The 18,725-nt window shown below is 38.3% G+C and overlaps 1 protein-coding gene and 1 long non-coding RNA gene across 6 annotated transcripts in view; both read left to right on the plus strand.

Moving 5' to 3' along the window:
* Nucleotides 1–3,590, plus strand: part of LOC131431481 (uncharacterized) — a 98,795-nt gene extending 95,205 nt beyond the window's left edge. The window contains exon 2 of the long non-coding RNA XR_009229681.1: nucleotides 3,263–3,590. This is a non-coding gene — a long non-coding RNA (uncharacterized LOC131431481). The remainder of the gene's footprint in view (nucleotides 1–3,262) is intronic.
* LOC131431478 (protein Shroom) overlaps nucleotides 1–18,725 on the plus strand; it is a 547,622-nt gene that overhangs the window by 412,900 nt on the left and 115,997 nt on the right. The gene's annotated exons all lie outside the window — the stretch shown is intronic.

Below are 18,725 nucleotides of genomic sequence, written 5' to 3' on the forward strand. Positions count from 1 at the left end.
AAAATTATAAAAATTGAGCAACAAATTTAAATATACTCTTCATCTGTTCATCTGTTGCGTTATCATCGGCGATAGGTGCTTCGCTAAGTTCATGGCCATCTCGAAATTTATAGGCTTCGAAAATATCTTGAGATTTAATTATTAATATCATTACGAAAGAGATCATTTGACCATCTAGGTTTATGTATGAATTGCGTAGTATGTGGTATTAGGTTTCCTGTAAAACTCAGATTTTTTATTGTGTTTCGTAACTACATACTAGATAAGCCAGTTAGTAATGCGGTATTTTTTCAAGAGATATCTTCGTAACATGGCGCTACTGTTTTGTCAATTGCGATTCAGGTTTTTAATCGAAGGTTTAAGCCATTCACGAAACGGTGATTGAACCAAATAAATACTCACAAGTTCCTACATCGTGCCAACCAATGAGTTTTTATGATGACAGTTGAACAATACTCACTAGAACGGCGGCAACCGGGTGCTATCAGTTTCTGCATTAGACTTGTTCGATTTTTGTTTATTAATTGCCTATAGTTTTTCAATCGACCGAAACTGGGGGCCATTTTCATATACATTTAGTGAAGTGAACATGTCGGAATTCTTGCCAAGTAAAGAGAATTTGCGGAAAGTGTCATAAATTTGTCTTGAAAATGTGCTGTGAAGTCCCGTCGAACTCTTGCTGAAGCTCACGGAAAACATTATCTATAGATCGCGACTTGTAAATTTTGGTTTAAACGATTTAAAAGTGAGGATTTCAGTGTATAATACATAAAACCCACAAAATTCAGAAGGTGGGAAAATAAGTTCCTCATGAACTGAATGATAGACAGTTGGAAAAGCAGAAAATAAACACTGAGAGAAAATTTTCTTTCTTGGAATGAAACTAAGAGTTTTCTGCACCGGATCGTGACGAGATATGAGAAATGGATTTATTATGAGAATCCCAAGTGAAGAAAATCATGGGTCGACCCTTGGAAAGAAAACGACGCTCTGTGTTTGGTCAAATATATGTGCTGTACTACGGTCTTCTCAACCCAGAGAAAGCTGTAAATACTAATCGGTACCAACGGCAAATGATGAAATTATATCAAGGTATTAAGCATTACTAGAAAAACGACCAGAATGCTCTACAAGACACGAGAAAGTAATTTCGCAGAATCGCCCCTGCACACAGTAAAAGTGGTCAAAAACATCATTTCTGATCTCAAATGGCAATTTTTGCTCTACCCGACATACTCCCCAGAGTTGACCCCTTCTGACCATTGATTGTTTTCATCGATGTCTCACGCACTAGCTGAGCAGCATTTCACTAAGCTATGGGCATGTGGAAAAATGACTGCACGACTGGTATTCGTGAGGTGGCGCAACGAATAAAGTACCTTGAACCTATTCTCTACAATCAACCTAACGGGCGCTTGAACAGAGTCGTTCGGCGCAAACACAAACTGGTGCAGGTTCCCACTAGGTGCCCAAAATACATACTGATTGTCTATGAATGTAAACATGAGGTTTTAGTAGTTTCCCGGGTGAAAATTTGATATCATTACGGTTTAATGAGGTCGGGTTGGCGGTTCAATGCATGGAGCGCTGGTCTTACATGCCCATTGTATGTTCGAGCCCCGACCTAATCTTAGTGTCCGTAGGATCGTAACACTACCCGATCAGATGCACTTAACAAAATCATAACACAAGTATATCAACAGTTGATATGTATAACAATTTGTGTTATTTTGAGATATTTAACAAATGAAAACCGTTGATAGTTAAAACTTTATAATAACAAAATCAGTTATGATGTTTTATTTTCGTTTGCAAGACTTATGATAATGTTCATTATTTGGAAAAATAAGTTCTTCTGTTGCTTTATATCGAAATATAAATATCAGAATTTCAAAAAACTAAAACAAGAAACCAGATTACTAAATAAATTATTCATTCAATAAATTTGTGTTAAATTTGCTATCTAATTTATTACTAATTTATTAATTTGTTATAAATTTCTGCTTTCGGACTTCTGTAGTTATATCAATTTCAATAATAATTGTGATACAAACGTTTGAAAATCTGTTACGATTTTGTTCCCTCTAGAGTCTTTTTTGTTATGATTTTTGTTATTTTAACAGCTTACCAGCCAAAAATATTTCTGAATTTGTTACAAAATATTTCTGAAATAAATTACTCCAGTTGTTATAATTCTGTTATTTCCATCTGAGCGCGTAGTCAAGCAATGATTTTGTACGCTTAGAATCGGCTCTGAAGTCTGTTGCAACATAAGGTCAAATTTCACAAAAGGAATGTACAACCAAAGCTTTACTTTTTTACGATTTAAGGAGAAATAAATTCGTTTTTGTTGATAAGTAGGTTAGAAAATTTTCGATTCGGCATGCGATTTGCAGCTGTGGACAAAAACGAAAATTCTCGAATCAAATGAGTATGTGAACAAGGAACTCCATAAGGAAGAGTGCCTGAAAATGCGTTCTATCATTGATCAAAACACACAATGACTGCTGAAATTATTTGGCAGTCAGAAGATAGCTAATGCCGTTCTATTGAGTACTGTCCAAATGTCATAAACGAATTGGTAGGCAGGATGTAGGAACTTGTGAGTATTTATTTAGTTTTATCTCCGGTCAACGATTTACTTTGGCTAAGGACCATTTCATAAAAAATAATTAACTTTTGGTTAAAGTCTTTAAATTAAGTAGCTGTTTCTTCATTCTCAAAAATGTAAATAATAAAGTTTGATAGGTAAAATAATTTATCTGGATATGAGAATTTTGCGGGCTTCAGTCTCAATTTCTTTCCTGTTATTTGATTAATCAATTCCTTCCCAGTCTGTTTCGATTTGAATATTGACTGATACAAAAGTTAGAGAACGAGCACAAACACGATTCCATTATTCCGACTAAATTTAATAATTTCGTTTGTGCTTCATAAGAATCCTATTTCTCAATACTTCTTTTCAAATTGTTCTCTCGTTTTTGCTTGAAAACATTGCAATCCATTTTATCACGTCCAATGCAACTAAGAACTTATAATGACGGGATGTTTTCCCCTTTCCTCCCTTTATTGATCATCCAATGCACTTGAGATAAGACATCTAGTTGCCACAATCACGCTGAAGAAATCAAATAATTCATTGTAATCAAGAAAAATGCATAAAACAGTAGTGCCAATCCGATCGTAATGAAATTTTCATCACCACGCAAACCACAATTGTAACTAGCACTAATATTCTCTTCATCTTTCTCTCTATTTTCAGGTGAGTTTCGTTTCATCCAGAAGCCACAGATAATATCAGGGATTAATCATCGGAATTTTCACCCTTCGTTGCCCTTGGCTCAGTACCTTCTACACCCGAACGTGAAGTCGATTATTCTAGTCTGCTAGCTTCTTCACTCGGTGGCGGCAGATGCGGAACGTATCTTCAGCAGCTCAGAAGTTCACTCACATTTGCTCTACTACAACTCCTTATTGCTTAGTGCGATGTTCCGTACGGCAAACATCTCGTCGTTGCTACTTGAAATCACCTGCTTCATATAACTAGCGAAGAAAAGAAAAAAACCGAGACTCGTAATTGTAAATGAAAACCTCAAACCAGAGGCTTGCGCCGCCCTCATGATTAAGTTTTTTTTTGCACCAGCAGCAACAGAAGTGTCATCCACTTTACGGTAGTGTTTTGCCAAGACAATCATCAATTAGCTACATTACTATTCTGTCATCTGATTTGCTAGAGACCGCGCAGGTGACGGACCCAGACTCGGGGCACTTGGCGTCAGAACGAGTGCCATTTAGGAAGGCTAATTCAAAGTGGATTATGTTATTGTCCGTTTGTTTTGTCGTGTTGTCGTGAACATCCGACACACTAAAAAAATATATCCGGAAGCTTAATGTAAATTTGTGTTTATCACTGCTCTTCGTTTCGAGTGGTTTGGGAATTGATGGTCTTGAATGGCAGTTGTTCGAAATAGATGACAGCGTTTGTACCTTGAAGGTCCAAGGATGACAATCGCGTCTTTTGAGTAAGTGACTTTGACAGTTGCAAGTCATCGTTCTCTCAATGCTGATGATTACTTTCAATGCGTAGATTTTCCAACCATCCGACGAAAGAAAGTGAAGCCAAGTCGCATGTAAAACAGGTTTTTTGTTAAGACTAAATAACCTATCACTGCATGGACACAATCTAAATGAAAGGTTTGCATCTAATTGATACTGAATAGGGCCTCCACTAAACACTTGTTTCTTGGTAGTATTTTGTTTGTATCACCCGATAATCATATACGGTTGCACATAAACGAATGAGAAAATTAGCATTGCTTCAAAATAACACCGGCAATTCATCCAGCAGACCAACAATCAACTGCCGGTAGCCACTATGATTGAGATGTTAATCTTAAGGCCTATCACCGCCGAACACCGACCGCGTGAAACATGTTTGAGGACCATTCGAGGATCGAAACACCGGCCACCGAAGCCCTGGAGATTGAAGATAGAAGTGAAAAGTTACATTGCTCGCATGTGAGTGCTACCCTTTTTTTCACGGCGGTACAAAGAGCAGTACACTGATCTCGCAGCAGATCAACGACGAGACAACATTGTCACTTGTCCGAGAGGGGGAGGCACACGTCTCTCAATATGGGAATGATGACTTGTGTCCGCTGCATATGAAACAGTTGATTGTTTCCCAGCGTGGCTACTGCTGCTGGTGAAATTTGCAATTCAACAATATTCACTGTCAGTGCGTTTTCACGTTGAAAAGGTGACACATTGTCTTGGAAAGTTCAACACCTTGGTTCACAAGTTACTTCTACTGTGTAAACCGACAGGAGTTGGAATACGGAATTAAAAGGAAAGCGAATATGTAACTCTAAATTTCAATTGATTGAAATCGCTAGATAATTTGGATTATTGATAACTAAAAAAATTTGGCTTGAAACTCAATGGCTGCTGAAGCAGTCATTAGTTTGAACTGAACTTTAGGCTCCTTATGAGCAGACTGCTCTATAGCAAAACAATGCAATCGGGAAGATGGTACTCCTATATGGGCTAAAAACATTGTCAAATTCAGATTTTGCAATGATTGAGTGGAAACATGTATTGAAGAAGCCAAATGAATGAGAAACTTACAGAAAAGATGATATTTTGGAAAAAGATACGTTCAGAGACAGGACTCGAACCTGCGTTCTCATGCGTTACGCGTTGCCATTTCCGCTACCCTGAGCTATGGTAGACACGGTTTTACCACAAGACTGGGTTTGATAAGCGTTCATCGAAAATGGTCTTAATCCTAGCCGCTCAAGCGTCATATTCTTAGTTTAGAATCTCTCGAACAATTTATCAATTTAAATTGCAGAAAATTCAGAAAGGTAATGGCTTAGGTTTTTGGAGTAAAATTTGCGGCTTTGTGAAAACCAAGATAATTCAACACTCTCAAATGGATGGTGGGTGGAGGAAAAAAGGAGTTGTCGATCAAATATGGCTCAAAAAAGTGTGGGATTCGAATGGTTCTACTCGTTAAGCAGCGTAGCCCTCCGAAAATTAGTTCTCATGCGTATTTGGTGAAAACTCGAACTCAGAAACTAAAAAACAGCATTTTGTACGAAAAATACTTGTACATCATCATGTATGACGAAATGCACATCAATTTGGACTATCATAAACTCTTAAGTTGCAGTTTCACACTATTAAATAAGGGATTAAATAGGGTCCGATTTCAAAGAACTCGATTTTTGAGAAAAGTCGGGAAAATCATGGTTTAGCAGACGATTTACCAATGTGGTATCACCTGTTTTAGAACGCTTCAGAACCCGAATTTAGTCGCTTATCCGTAGGCGGTAAGGTTCGACATTGTTTTGGACTGATTTGGCATCCTGCCATTTTGTGTGTACGAATCATGAGTCACACAGGATAGGAATTTTCCGAATTACCTAGTTGCCACAGTTTTGTTTATGGTAAAGGGAAAATGGCGCAATAATGCTACAGTAGTTATAGGAATCAGCAATATGTGTTTGTTTAGGAAGACTAAGTTTGTGATAAGATTTTGATACTTTCTTGCTTCGTTTATTTATTATTATCAAATAAAAGAGAAATGTTTAAAGTTATTTTCTTTTAAAATAATAATGCTGCAGTATTTCTTCTCCAAACCGCTCTGTCTTACTTAGCTGAAGGGTTACTCAAAAACTATTTGATCGATTTCCCTAAAAATGTATCTTAATATGGCTTAGGTCACAGGAAATTTTTTAAATCGAAAAAAAAATTTTGATGTCAAAAGTCTTAGAATTGCATGAAGCGTCGTGATTAAGTGTCATCTCGAAAACAATTTTTTTTGAAAAAATCGACTATTTAGGACTTAGAAAAAATATCAAGTCTCAGAAAGTCAATTTTTTCGGAATTTTTTTTTTAAATAACACTAAATTTCGACGTTTCATGCAATTTTAAGATTTTTGGCATCAAAAATAATTTTCAGTTTCGGAAATTTCATGTTCTCCCTCCTATGGTGCTTTTTCAAGATCGAAAATTTTCAAACTTTAACCGCTGGGCAGCACTCCTTAGCCATGTCCGATTTAGCTCAAATTTTGTATGAGGAATTTTTTCGAGGTGCTTAAACTTTCGAACAGTAGCGCTTTCCGAAATTAGAGGTGATCCCTAAATTTTGGCACCCTTATATACATTAGATCGTTAAAAAACAACGTGTTTTGTCGGTTACGTCACTTATACCATTATATCTCCGGAACCAAAATTCACAGCCATTTGGACTTCGAACTTGATAAATTAATTTAGCTTAGTAGTAGCTTTCAAATGAGCATAAATTTGTTAAAATCGGTTCAGCCATATCTGAGAAAATTGAGCGCGTATAAATATCTTCGAAAAGTGCGCACACACAGACATTTTCCGATCTCGTCGAACTGAGTCGAATGGTATATAACACTATGGGTCTCCGACGCTCCGTTCAAAAGTCGGTTTTTCCAGCAATTCTAATACCTTTCTCTAGAGAAAGGCAAAACCTGTTTTAATCCAGCTAGTGGTGTAATGATGCCACTATTACAGGTCACGAACCCGGATTCCGGGAATCGACATAATTGAAGTCGGTTCGAGATAAGTTACTGGGATCAATTTTGAAGTCTATGGCTACAATCTCAGCTCGTTAATCGAAAGCCAGGAATCAGGAAAGCTGAAATTAATTTGTTTGACCGTCTACTGACAATAACTACCGATTGAAATTAGTTTTGAGGCAAGTTTAAGATTTTTTGAATGTGTTTCGTTCCACCGCTTTAAATGACGGTATCAAATTTTTAACACATTTTACCCTATAATTCCGAAATCGCGTTCGATTCAGCGGAGATTTATGCATTGGAAAGAAAATATTTTCAATTTATTTGCTTTTAGTTCCAACGTTTCTAGACGTAGCTGTTAAACAGATTGTGGTCAACAATTCTCCAGTCTTAAAAAAAACTTTTTTCTCCAAATACTCATCATTCTACTCCTTGAAGAGCAATACAATTGTTCCAACGGTGTTCCAACATTTCTGCAATACTTTCATACCACGATTTCTCCTTAGTCTAAAAAAACGCTTTACTCAAGTGATGGCCTCACCATTCAATGTGAAACTCTTTCGAGAAAGCATTTTTTTTAATCCAAAACAGAAAAAAGTTCATCGATTTGTGTTTTAGTCTTTGTTGTGTTTTAGAGGTTGTCTTGAACTATTTTTAAATATGAGTAGTATCTAACGGCAGATTGGAAAATTGACTTGCGAATGCAATTATGTAATGAAAATCGTGAAAATGATACCGCAGAGACGGGAGTCGATCCCGTAGCTAACTCCTACAATTTCCCTGGTTAGGAGTTAACTACGGGTTCGAGTCCCGTGTTTGCGATAACATTTTTTTATTACATAATTGCATTGGCATGTGAATTTTTTTAATTTGCTTCCCCGTTAGATCATATTTAGAAAAAAGTTGCTGGGAGCTAAGTCTGGCGAATACTGTGGGTGCGGTAACAGTTCGTATTTTCAATCCATGGAATTATGCCATCGTAACGATTGACTTGAGGCACGGTGCATTATCTTGACTAAAAAGCACTTATTTTAACTATTTTTTCGTGGCCATTTTATCTCAAATTTGACTTATATACGATCCAATAATGCTGTGTAACCTTGAAACTATTTACCGTTGTACTATTTTCAAGATGACAACAACATTCCATTCGCTTCCCAAAATACAGAGATCTTACCCTTGCCTGCCGATATTTGAGTCTTCGCGTACATTAATGAATCCATTTTTCATCCATTGTAACGCAACCCCTCGATTTATTACGCTTAACATGGCCAAACATTCTTGACAACTAGCGATACGTTGTTTTTGTTTTTCGGTTGTGATAAAATGCGACTTGAATTTTACAAATACGGTTTTCATATTCAAGTACTCATGCAAAATTGTGACTACACTTCCTTTTTAAATCTTTACGATGTTAACTATATTCTGCCATGTTTAGATTTCCAATACCGGTGGAATGAACTTTGGAGACGATTTCCGGAAAAAACAGCCTCATTTGAACGATCGTTTTTTTTTCACGACCACATTGAAATTCAGCATATTAGTCAATTATAGTGCATTTGTTTAGTATTTGTCATTGGAGTTGTTTGGTGTTTGCACAAGAGTAAATCACAGTGAAAACTTAATATTTCTGTAATAGACCTTTTCTAATTAAAATATAAGTTTTATTCTACTCTATGCAGGCAGATATAAGTCGGCATGCACGAGGCATTTCCGAAAAAATGTGTGCGGGCTTTCATAGATTTGGACGAAGGTCGACGAAAAACTCGATTTTAGATCTTCAAATTTAAATAACTACAAAACTCTCCTTCATTTTTTTCGTCATCAATTCTATGACGACTTCATCCCGGGTTGGCGGTTCAATGCATAGGGCGCTGGTCGTACAAGGCAGTTGTCGTATGTTCAAGTCCCGACCTGGAACAATTGTCAATAGGATCGTAATACTAGCCAAGCAGATTCTGTACACTAAGAATCGATTGCGAACAGGCTGTTGAAACAGAGAGGTCAAATTCCACAAAATGAATCTAATGCCAGAACTTCGCTAGAAATTTTTAGCATTATTCAATTTGATGGGTGATGGGCTTGAGAATTGGGAGAATTGGCTTAGCAATTCCTGAGAAATCGGAAAGAATTCTATTCCGGTGAATTTTGAATGCTAATGTTGGTGCTCTCAGAATATGAAACGGAACAGCTATAGTGATTTTTCTTGCTGTCAACTAGCAAGTCATGTAAACTAGCAAGTAATATTTATTTATTTATTTATATATATTTCAATCAACAGACAAACTAAAGTCCTAATGATTATTTCTAAGAATATTAAAAAAATTCGCTTTTATTCTGCTACGAGGAAAATGGAAATCGAATCCCATAGATACGCCATTGAAGGTTCGCTGCAATCCAATAACGGCACCGTTGATTCCGTAGTTAGTACGACGTAGAGGCATTCTGAGGAGGTAGTTGTTGCGAAGAGCTCTAGAACGAACGTTGATGTTGATTTAACTAAGTAGTGCAGGGCAATCAACATTGTTCGTCAAAATATCGGCAATCAGCATTGCACGGAACAGATCTCGGCGTACTTGTAGAGTATCGAGTCAGATGAGCATCCCACGGCTTTCATAATAATAATGATAATCGAGCATTTGCTGATATTTAGCGTCATTTTATTAACTTCACACCACTCGGAGAAAATTTCAAGCTCACTTTGAAGGAAACAGGCATCTTCAAGAGTCTTGATAATTTGGAATAACTTTAGGTCGTCCGCGAAGAAAATCGTGAACCTTTCAAAGAAAAGTTCACATCGTTGAAATACAGTAGAAATATCAGTGGTCCGAGATGACTGCCTTGTGGAATACCAGAAAAAGCAAAAAACTCCTTGGAAACATTTTCATTGATCTTAACCGCCAGCCGTCGATTGCAAAGATACGATTGAATCCACCGAAGAATGTTGGAACCGAAGCCCAGTCTGTCCAATTTGGCAATTGTGATAGCGTGATTAATTTTATCAAAAGCAGCAGAGAGATTCGTGTAGACAACGTCCGTTTGATGACCTTTAGACATAGCATAGCATGGAGCATTATAAACGTCGTGAAAGTTAGTATGTTAGTGGCCGTTGAGCGTTTCGGCATGAACCCGTGTTGAGCTTGCAGTGATTAAAAATAGGCTTCAAAACGACAAGCTCAAACAATTTGGAAATGGCGCTAAGAGCGGTGATACCACGGTAATTGTCGATGTTCTTCTTGTACACAGGAAACATATAAGCAGATTTCCAGATATCAGGAAATACTCCAGTCATGAGTGAAACATGCTAAACCCTGCGCTCCTATTACTTTTATAAGTTAAATTATGGGAAACATTTTTTTTACTAATTTTGCCTTGCGTATTGCTATTGCACAGCGAATCCTGTCAAATTCACAATATCAATGTGAGTACGATCTGAACTAATTATTTTCATAAAACCTTCATCTGGCATTCATTTCTCTAGTATTCATTTTATGACGAATGAAATAACCGGTTGCGATATCGAACATTAGATGCATCAAACGAGAACATGTGTTGAAATCATATCTGATCTTGCTTATATGTGATTTTATTTCCACAATGCTCAAAGTTGATTGAATCATCCAATGATTGTTCTTACATGGATCAAGAATCATTTTAGCTCAATCGATCACTACAGATTTTTTTTCGATGAGATTCGAAGATCACTTATCAAAAGATCAGATCAGTAGTGATCTTCATTGGAAGAGATCACAAATGATCTTTTTCGGCAATGATCTCGATTTGACGACTTTTTTATCTTGATTTTCCCAGCCCTGATTAGATGAGTTTAGTTCAGTCAGCTTGAACACAATTTTACTAAAATCAGTTTTAGTTCGATTTGTACATGAATGGTGAAAAGTCTAATGGTAAAAAAGTCCGTGATAGTCAATGCATCAATTATTATCAAATATTCTTACATGTTTCATTTGCCCTTGCATTCAATTCAAATGGAATTTTTTAGCTCTGAACGTCTTAGCGTGAGCTAAGTTTATTTATTTTTACTTCATGGTTTTAATAATGAAACGAAACAGTCTCGCCCGCTTGTTGATTCTATCTGCGCCAGTATCTCATCCTTTTTGATCTGCATTCCGTAGAAGAACCCCGCGTGTGTGGTTGGACCATGCCTCAAATAACAATTGAGACATCCGGTCTGTGAGGGATTTTGCGACAGCTATACGGGTGCTACGAGTTCAATGTGCTGCTGAAGGTTGCTTCCTTAGCAGCATTGTTCGATCGCCAGACAGGCAGGTATCAGTTCCAAATGTCAATGTTCGAAATGTGTTTGCCATTCGTGAATCGATCGCCGAACACTTTCCTTCGGTAATTAAAATTCTTACGTTGTTCCGTGAAGCGAAAAGAAAACTTTACTTCAGCAGCGGTTCGTTGATCCGGATTTTGCAATGGTCGAATGTAAATGGCCATTCAGCTCCCCACGTAACCAATACACGTCACCGTTGACTCCTATCTAATCAATAATCGTGTTTTCTTTCCCATATCGCCGTTTCAGTTGTTCCAACAAATTTGAACAGTTGATGTCGGATGTAATATTACCTTCACGTTCCGTTGACGAGTGCCGTACTAATTTGCTACGAATTGAGCAGGAATCGAGATTATGGAAATATGATACATTAATCAATAAAAAAGAATCTGTAGATAAATTGTAAAATAATATTGCAATCATATTTAAAAAACATCATACCATAGGCATTCATTCTTCAATACTTTGAGATGGTGATTTGATGAGCACAGTACGCTCCATTGCGTACGGATGATGATTAATCCTCATGATAGATGAGCAACCCGAAGAAACGTACCATCTATAGAAATGATTAATCTCTATGCGATACCGTAATTGCCGGGGTTGGAATGTTAATGAACTCATCAAGATTTTTCAAAGTGACGTTTAGTAAACGGCCGGAGGTGATATAACATCTATTTAACTCATTTTTGGATCGAGAACCTGGTAACCTATGCACATTATTATCTGCCACGATTTGACTAGGGCTTATTTTTGTTTTGTTTAACTTTCTCATATACAACTATAATGTAATCACTGCTAGTAATTACTTTTCCATAGAATCTGTGCCTCGAATCAGCGTTGTGAAATGAGTTTTGAATATGTCTGTTGGTGAACTGATATACTGCAAGTAATTCCGAAAAAGCCATGGAATTGATTACTCTTTATATTGCCTATAAAGTTTTTATGCTGGTTAAAACGAAAGGGCGACATTCTGCCCCAAACTGATATTGAATCATGATCTAAGTTTTGGTTTCGAAGGTATGGGTTATTAAATGCGGTCACCAACGAAAATTACAAACAATTTAGTATTGAACACAAATCTATGAAAAATGTATTTACTGGGTATATTTGTTGCGTTTAAATAAACAACTACTATTGAATTTTATCCAACTCCGAGTTTCGGTCCCGGAACAATAAAGTGATGTGCATAGAAACAAAAATGAAAATAACGTCACTTAAAGCTTGCTTCATTTAGAATTGGAACAAACTTTTGCTCATATTGTGGCGCTCCTGGTGGACGGATTTGGAAGTTCTTGGCGCCCACGTGTCGGGAATTTTTTCAGCTTCACGTATGATTTTTGACATTCCGCAAATCGACTGTCCTTTGTAAACAATCAACATGGAAGCCGAAAGAAGGAAAAAAATTGTGCATTGTGCAGCTGAAATTACCCAGAAGTACCGTATGGCGCGTTATCAAACGGTATAAGGAAACATTGACGACGATTTGGAAGCCTCAAGCCAATCGTCGGAGTGGAACTGTCAAACCGGAAACTGCGTGGTAAGATTTTGATGACGATTAAGAGGAATCCTAATCTGTCGGACCGTGATTTTACCAGAAAATTCGGTTCTGCCCATAGTACCGTGAGGAGAACTCGACTCCGGGAAGGAATCAAGTCGTATCGAGCTAGCAAACAGCCAAATCAGACCATAAAACAGAATAGTGTGGTCAAAATTCGTGCTCGGAAACTATATGACCAAGTTCGACGGGTGTCTTCTGATGGACGATGTAACCTATGTCAAGGCTGACTTCGGGCAAATCCCAGGTCAAAAATTTTACTTCGCAACGGCTCGGGGCCGTTTAGCCAAATTTAAATTTGTTTTTGCCGACAAATTTGCAAGAAAATTTATGTTTTGACAGGGCATTTGCAGCTGTGGCAAAAAACGATATTTTTCGTTACAAATAAGATAATGACATCGGAAGTATACAAATACGTCTTCAAAAACGAACTTTGCCGTTCATTCGATCCCACGACCATCCCGTAATGTTTTGGCCAGATTTGGAAAGCTGTCATTACAGCAAAGTCGTTCAAGAATGGTATGCAGAGAAAGTGTTTCGCCCTATTGAGAAATACTGGGCAATCATGAAGAGGAGACTCAAGGCAAAGGGAAACGTTGTCAAAGACATCAATCAGATGACGACCTGGTGGAATAAGGTAGCTAAAACGATGGGCGAAGAAGGTGTGCGCCACCTTATGAGCCGTGTTACAGGAAAAAATCGAGAATTCTTTCGAAACCGTGACGAATAATTTTATCCGAATTTTTTTCTTAAAAGTATGAAGAAAACACTACATTTGTATAAAAACTAATCTTGAGTTCAATAATAAATAACTTAAATACAGGCAATTGTCGTTGTTCCAATTCTATCTGAAGCAAGCTTTAATTTCCTCGGCGATGGCTATGCCGATTTTCACGAAGTTTGTTCAAAAGTAAAGGCTATTATTGTATAAAAATTACATTTTTATGCATTTCACTGATTATATTGAAGAAAATCCTAGTTTCTGTGAAACGCTCGCACTTTGGACTTGACATTCTTAATTAAATTCTGCACAGTTACTTTTGTGACTTTTCTGGTGGCAGCTGTCCAGACACTGTACCTTCCTTCCGAAAGTGCCGCTTGACAATTGCCCAATACCTTTTAATTGGCTGAAGATCCGGGCAGTTCGGTGGGTTGATGTCCTTTTCCACGAAAAGTACATTATTTTTTGACAACCAATGCAGAACGGAGTTGGCGTAGTGGGCTGAAGCCAAATCCGGCCAGAAAAGGGGAGCAGCCTTATGCTTTCTGTACAGTGGCAGAATTCTCTTCTTCAAACATTCTTCCTCGTACATCTTGGCGTTAATTGTGCCCTTCGTGAAGAAAATCGACGACCGCAAACCACAAGTACAAATTGCTTGCCAGACCAACACCTTCTGCCCAAACTTTTCCATCGCCACCGTGGTGTCAGCGTCGTCCAGGTCCTGGTACACAGATTTCGTATAATATTGCGGTTCGGGCAGCGCTCGAGAGTCTTCCTTGGCGTAGGTTTCGTCGTCGATCAGGATGCATCCGTCTCTATTCTGTAGAATCCGGTTATACAGTTTTCGCGCTCTTGTTTTGGCCTGAACTTGCTGTACCAGGGACTTTTTCGGCACCTTCTGTTTCTTGTACGTTTTCAGGAAGTTCCGAACTTTGATCCGTTGAATCATCCCGATGCTGGTGTTGAACTGCTTGGCCAAATCCCGCATCGACGCCGATGGGTTTTTCCTGATGTACTCAACCACTTTGAGGTCCCGGCCGGGCTGGCTGGGACCCGTTTTCCTACCGGATCGGGGCAAATCCTTCATGGAAAGGGTCTTACCGAACTTCTCGATAATAGTTTTGACACTGGTGTGGTGCACTTTCACCCGTTTTGCAATTTCGTTGTACGTGACACCACTTTCTGAGCACCGAGTGTGCAGAATTTTCTTTCGCGTTTCCGGATCAATTCGACTCATCATTGAAACGATAAACCGTACCGAAACCAATCGATTGCGCAGCCGTTATTGACATGTAAACAAACATGTCACCGCAAAACACGCTGCAAAAAATTAAGCCATTTCAGAGTAATAACTGTTTGAATGTTGCTAACTACTTATCGATACACTCCTTATATCTCACATAAAGACAATTTTCGTACTCGATGAAATGATTCGAAGAGATTCTCCGGCCCTCGCTTCAAAAGTTAGTTTTCGCGGTGATTGCATAACCTTTCTAACGGGTCTTTTTTAGGAGGTTTGTTTTTTTCAATAGGGATTATTCTATTGTCTGAAAGTTGTTTTGACAGTGTAAAATGACCTCTCTACTCAGTATTGTTTGGCAAATCATCATGAATAGGTTTAAAGACTGTTCCAGAAAGTATGGACGCACTTTGATTTCGCTGTAAATAATTCACAAGTGTTATGTCGTTTTCGTTTTTAAATTGCACTACACTGGTGTAGCGAAAGCTGCACTGAAACCGTTCGTTTTTACCAATTGCACTACACCAGTGCTACACTTTTTCTGCACCGATGCCACTGGTGTAGCACTCATCAAAAGTTTGGTGTAGCTCTGTGCAATGGAATCGTCTATTGTAGCCAATGGTTACTGTTTATGTTTTCGTCATTTTTGTTCGTTTATTCATACCTCAGTGTAGCACTGCACCGGTGTAGTGCAAATTAAAAACGAAAACGCCATTACATATTCAATTTTTATTCGATATACTGATAATATTAGACTACAGCAACAGAATATTATTCTCATCATTTGCTACTTAGCCAATGTAGACTAGCTGGCGCACCTTCTTGCGAACGTTCCTCATTAAATTCCGTACAGACTTCTTGGCGACAAATTTTGACAATTTTTTCCAATCTTTTTCGAACTGTGGAGTGGTTTCGACTGCCGAGACATGTTTCCTAAGATGTGCCTTCGTTAATGCCCAAAATTCCTCAATTGGTAGAAGTTGTGGACAATTTGGTGAATTCATGTCTTTTGGGACGAAAGTGACATTTTTGGTAGTATACCATTCTACCGTTGATTTCGAGTAGTAGCAAGAAGCAAGATCTGGTCAGAAGACAATAGGATCCTTGTGGCTTCGAATCATGGGTAAAAGTCGTTTTTGTAAACATTCCTTGATGTATATTTCGCTGTTCGTTGAAGCAGTGGTGATGAAGGGTTTCGAAATCTTACCGCAGCTACAAATTGTTTGCCAGACCGTAGCTTTCTTATCAAATTTTTTGACTTCAATCGATGTCTCGGACCGGTTTAACACTTGCGTTTTGGTTGTTTCTGCTTCTTATAGGTTCGAAGATTCAAACGTTTTTTAGCACGAAGAACATTTGACTTTGAAGTGCCCACTTTTTTGGCCACATCCCGAAATGAAACCTCCTTCTTTTGCTCGAACGCCTTCAGTATACGTTTATCCAACTGAGGGTTAGCAGGACCTTTTTTCGTCCCGTTTTCACTTTATCCTCAAAGGTGTTATCCTCACCGAACTTCCTGATTGCATTTCGCACGGCATTTTCACTTACTCCTTCCATTTTTCCCATCTTTCTCAGTTCATTTTTACACAATTTTTCGACGTTGTTCTGCTGAAAGTCTACGCATTTCGAAACAAACTAATAAAAACGAATAAACAACTGCACAAGTGATTAGAGAAGAGTGTAAACAACAGGACGCAGCCATAAAAAATAACAGATTCTGAACCATTGCGAAATGGCAGCGGTTTTTGGTTGCGTCCATACATTCTGGGACAGTCTTTACTTCAGCACAAGGCATCAAAATCGTGGAAACTTATTTTCAAAATCAATGTTCAATTAAAACTGTTTTAGTGCAAAATTCTCTTCACCGATGAGGCGCATTTTTGTTCGAATGGATACGTCAACATCAACATTTCCGTATTTGGAGTAAAGAAAATCCGCACGTCGTATGCATCCTGATACATGTACTGTTTGGTTTCGGTCTATGGGCTGGTGGAATCATCTATCTTTATTTCTTTAAAAATAAGGAACGACGACGCGTTACCGTGAATCAATGAATATTCTTTGCCAAATCCACAAGATATGGATTCTTTCATCCAATTCGCATTCTTTCATTCGATATGATAAATCGAAGTAATAACACCCAAAAACCTCTTTAGAAACCAAAACTATTATAGAAACCAAAATTATTATAGCATTAACAGGTAAAATTCAGGTATCATATTCTGTCATATTCGAAGATTCGGTTGAATATCGACATTGCACAGTATGCAATTTTCACTGTAAACCCAAAATGACTGAAAGGATAAATGAAAGAAAGAACACAATTTTGAAACTACTATTCCGCTTAAGTCGTTGATAGCACATCGATTTTGTTCTCACAGTTTGCTAGCAAAGCTGCAAGTGACATTAGTTTCTCGACATTTTCGTCTGTTTTGAGTCAATGAAAATGACTTTTATTAACTCTGTAAATGACAATGTCGAAAATACATGAAATGGGTTTGTTCGATCGGAAAGTGAAGATGCTTGAGCCAGCAGATACCAAAAGGATTAGTATTTTTTTTGAAAAATTCTGCAAAAGTAAAATAGTCCTAACACTCGGTTCCGCACCTGCTGATTTCGCACCAAAAAAAAAAACCAACGCGAGCGTACTTTGGAAGCGTGTTTGGCCATTCTAATACGAAATCAGGTGGATTGGGAATTGTTGATGAAACATAGATCCACTATAACACGTAAGAGGAACTCATTGAATTGTAACTACAATCCAACAGGCAAGAACAGAAGAATTTTTCATTTTAAGTAGATCGGCCAACATTGAAGTAATTAAAAAAATATCACGAACAAAAGTATTTACAATTCAAGGATGCTCACCGGTGCGCCGCTTGCATAACATAACCTAAACCAAATGAGGTCAACTGGTAAGTACTCGGTTTTGCTCTGTTCGACAACCGTCAGTGCCGCTGCCGCCCAGTCAATCAGCAAACTGACCGCCACCGCGATATGCCCTTTAGAGCCCTTATCGCTCTAGCGGCTAAAGATCATCGGTTTCGACAGGTCGTTTGAGTTATGACATAGTGCTCTGCTACTGCTACTGCTGCTACTGTTGGTGTTACTGTTACTGCTCTAGGTACGCAGCTAGCACCACCGGAGATGTAAACAAATGGCCGGTATCGATTATAATTAACCGGCCGTCATTCAGTTTTGACATTAAGTGCTTCAAGTAGGTTATCCCCGTGGAAAACTTGCGAAAATTACGATGTTTATATTAAAATTGAGCAAGAGGTTGAATTGTTGATCAATTTTTGTGTGTGTTCATGCTTAATGAACGTCTCCAACAATCCACATTGATTACGCAAAAAGAAATGACTACATCGTTGTTGACATTTTCCTGTGGGTCTCTAAATGACGGAGGCTCCTCTTGGCAGGCCGATGGAGATGTGTCAAAAGAGCGCACCCTATTAAATTGGACCGTTTTTCACATAGTGGGCACCAACAATTGCACATGTAATCCAATATGGAGCGAAGTTGCGCGACATCCGATGCGGGGCAGAAATTATGCGTCCCGGTCATGTCAAGACAACTAGAAGAGTTGTCATCTGTTTGTATTCCAGTTGACAGGCCGCAGCGCCGACAGCGCGCCTGACCGGAGGAAATTTATGGCGTGTATTCATGTTTCTGGCTAAATTGTTATTATGAATTTATGATTGCCTCCGTTGTTCCGCCCAGTGTTGCGCACGCCATCTACGGGCCGTCCTTAGAGATTGACATTGGCATAATGAGGCACATATTTTATTCCCTGCGGGTTCCTTCGACGAATGAGGGTATGTATGGTGACTCGAAGGCAGGTGGTTTCTCCGCGT

Source organism: Malaya genurostris, chromosome 2 (genome assembly GCF_030247185.1).
Source record: "Malaya genurostris strain Urasoe2022 chromosome 2, Malgen_1.1, whole genome shotgun sequence".
NCBI classification, from domain to species: Eukaryota; Metazoa; Arthropoda; class Insecta; order Diptera; family Culicidae; genus Malaya; species Malaya genurostris.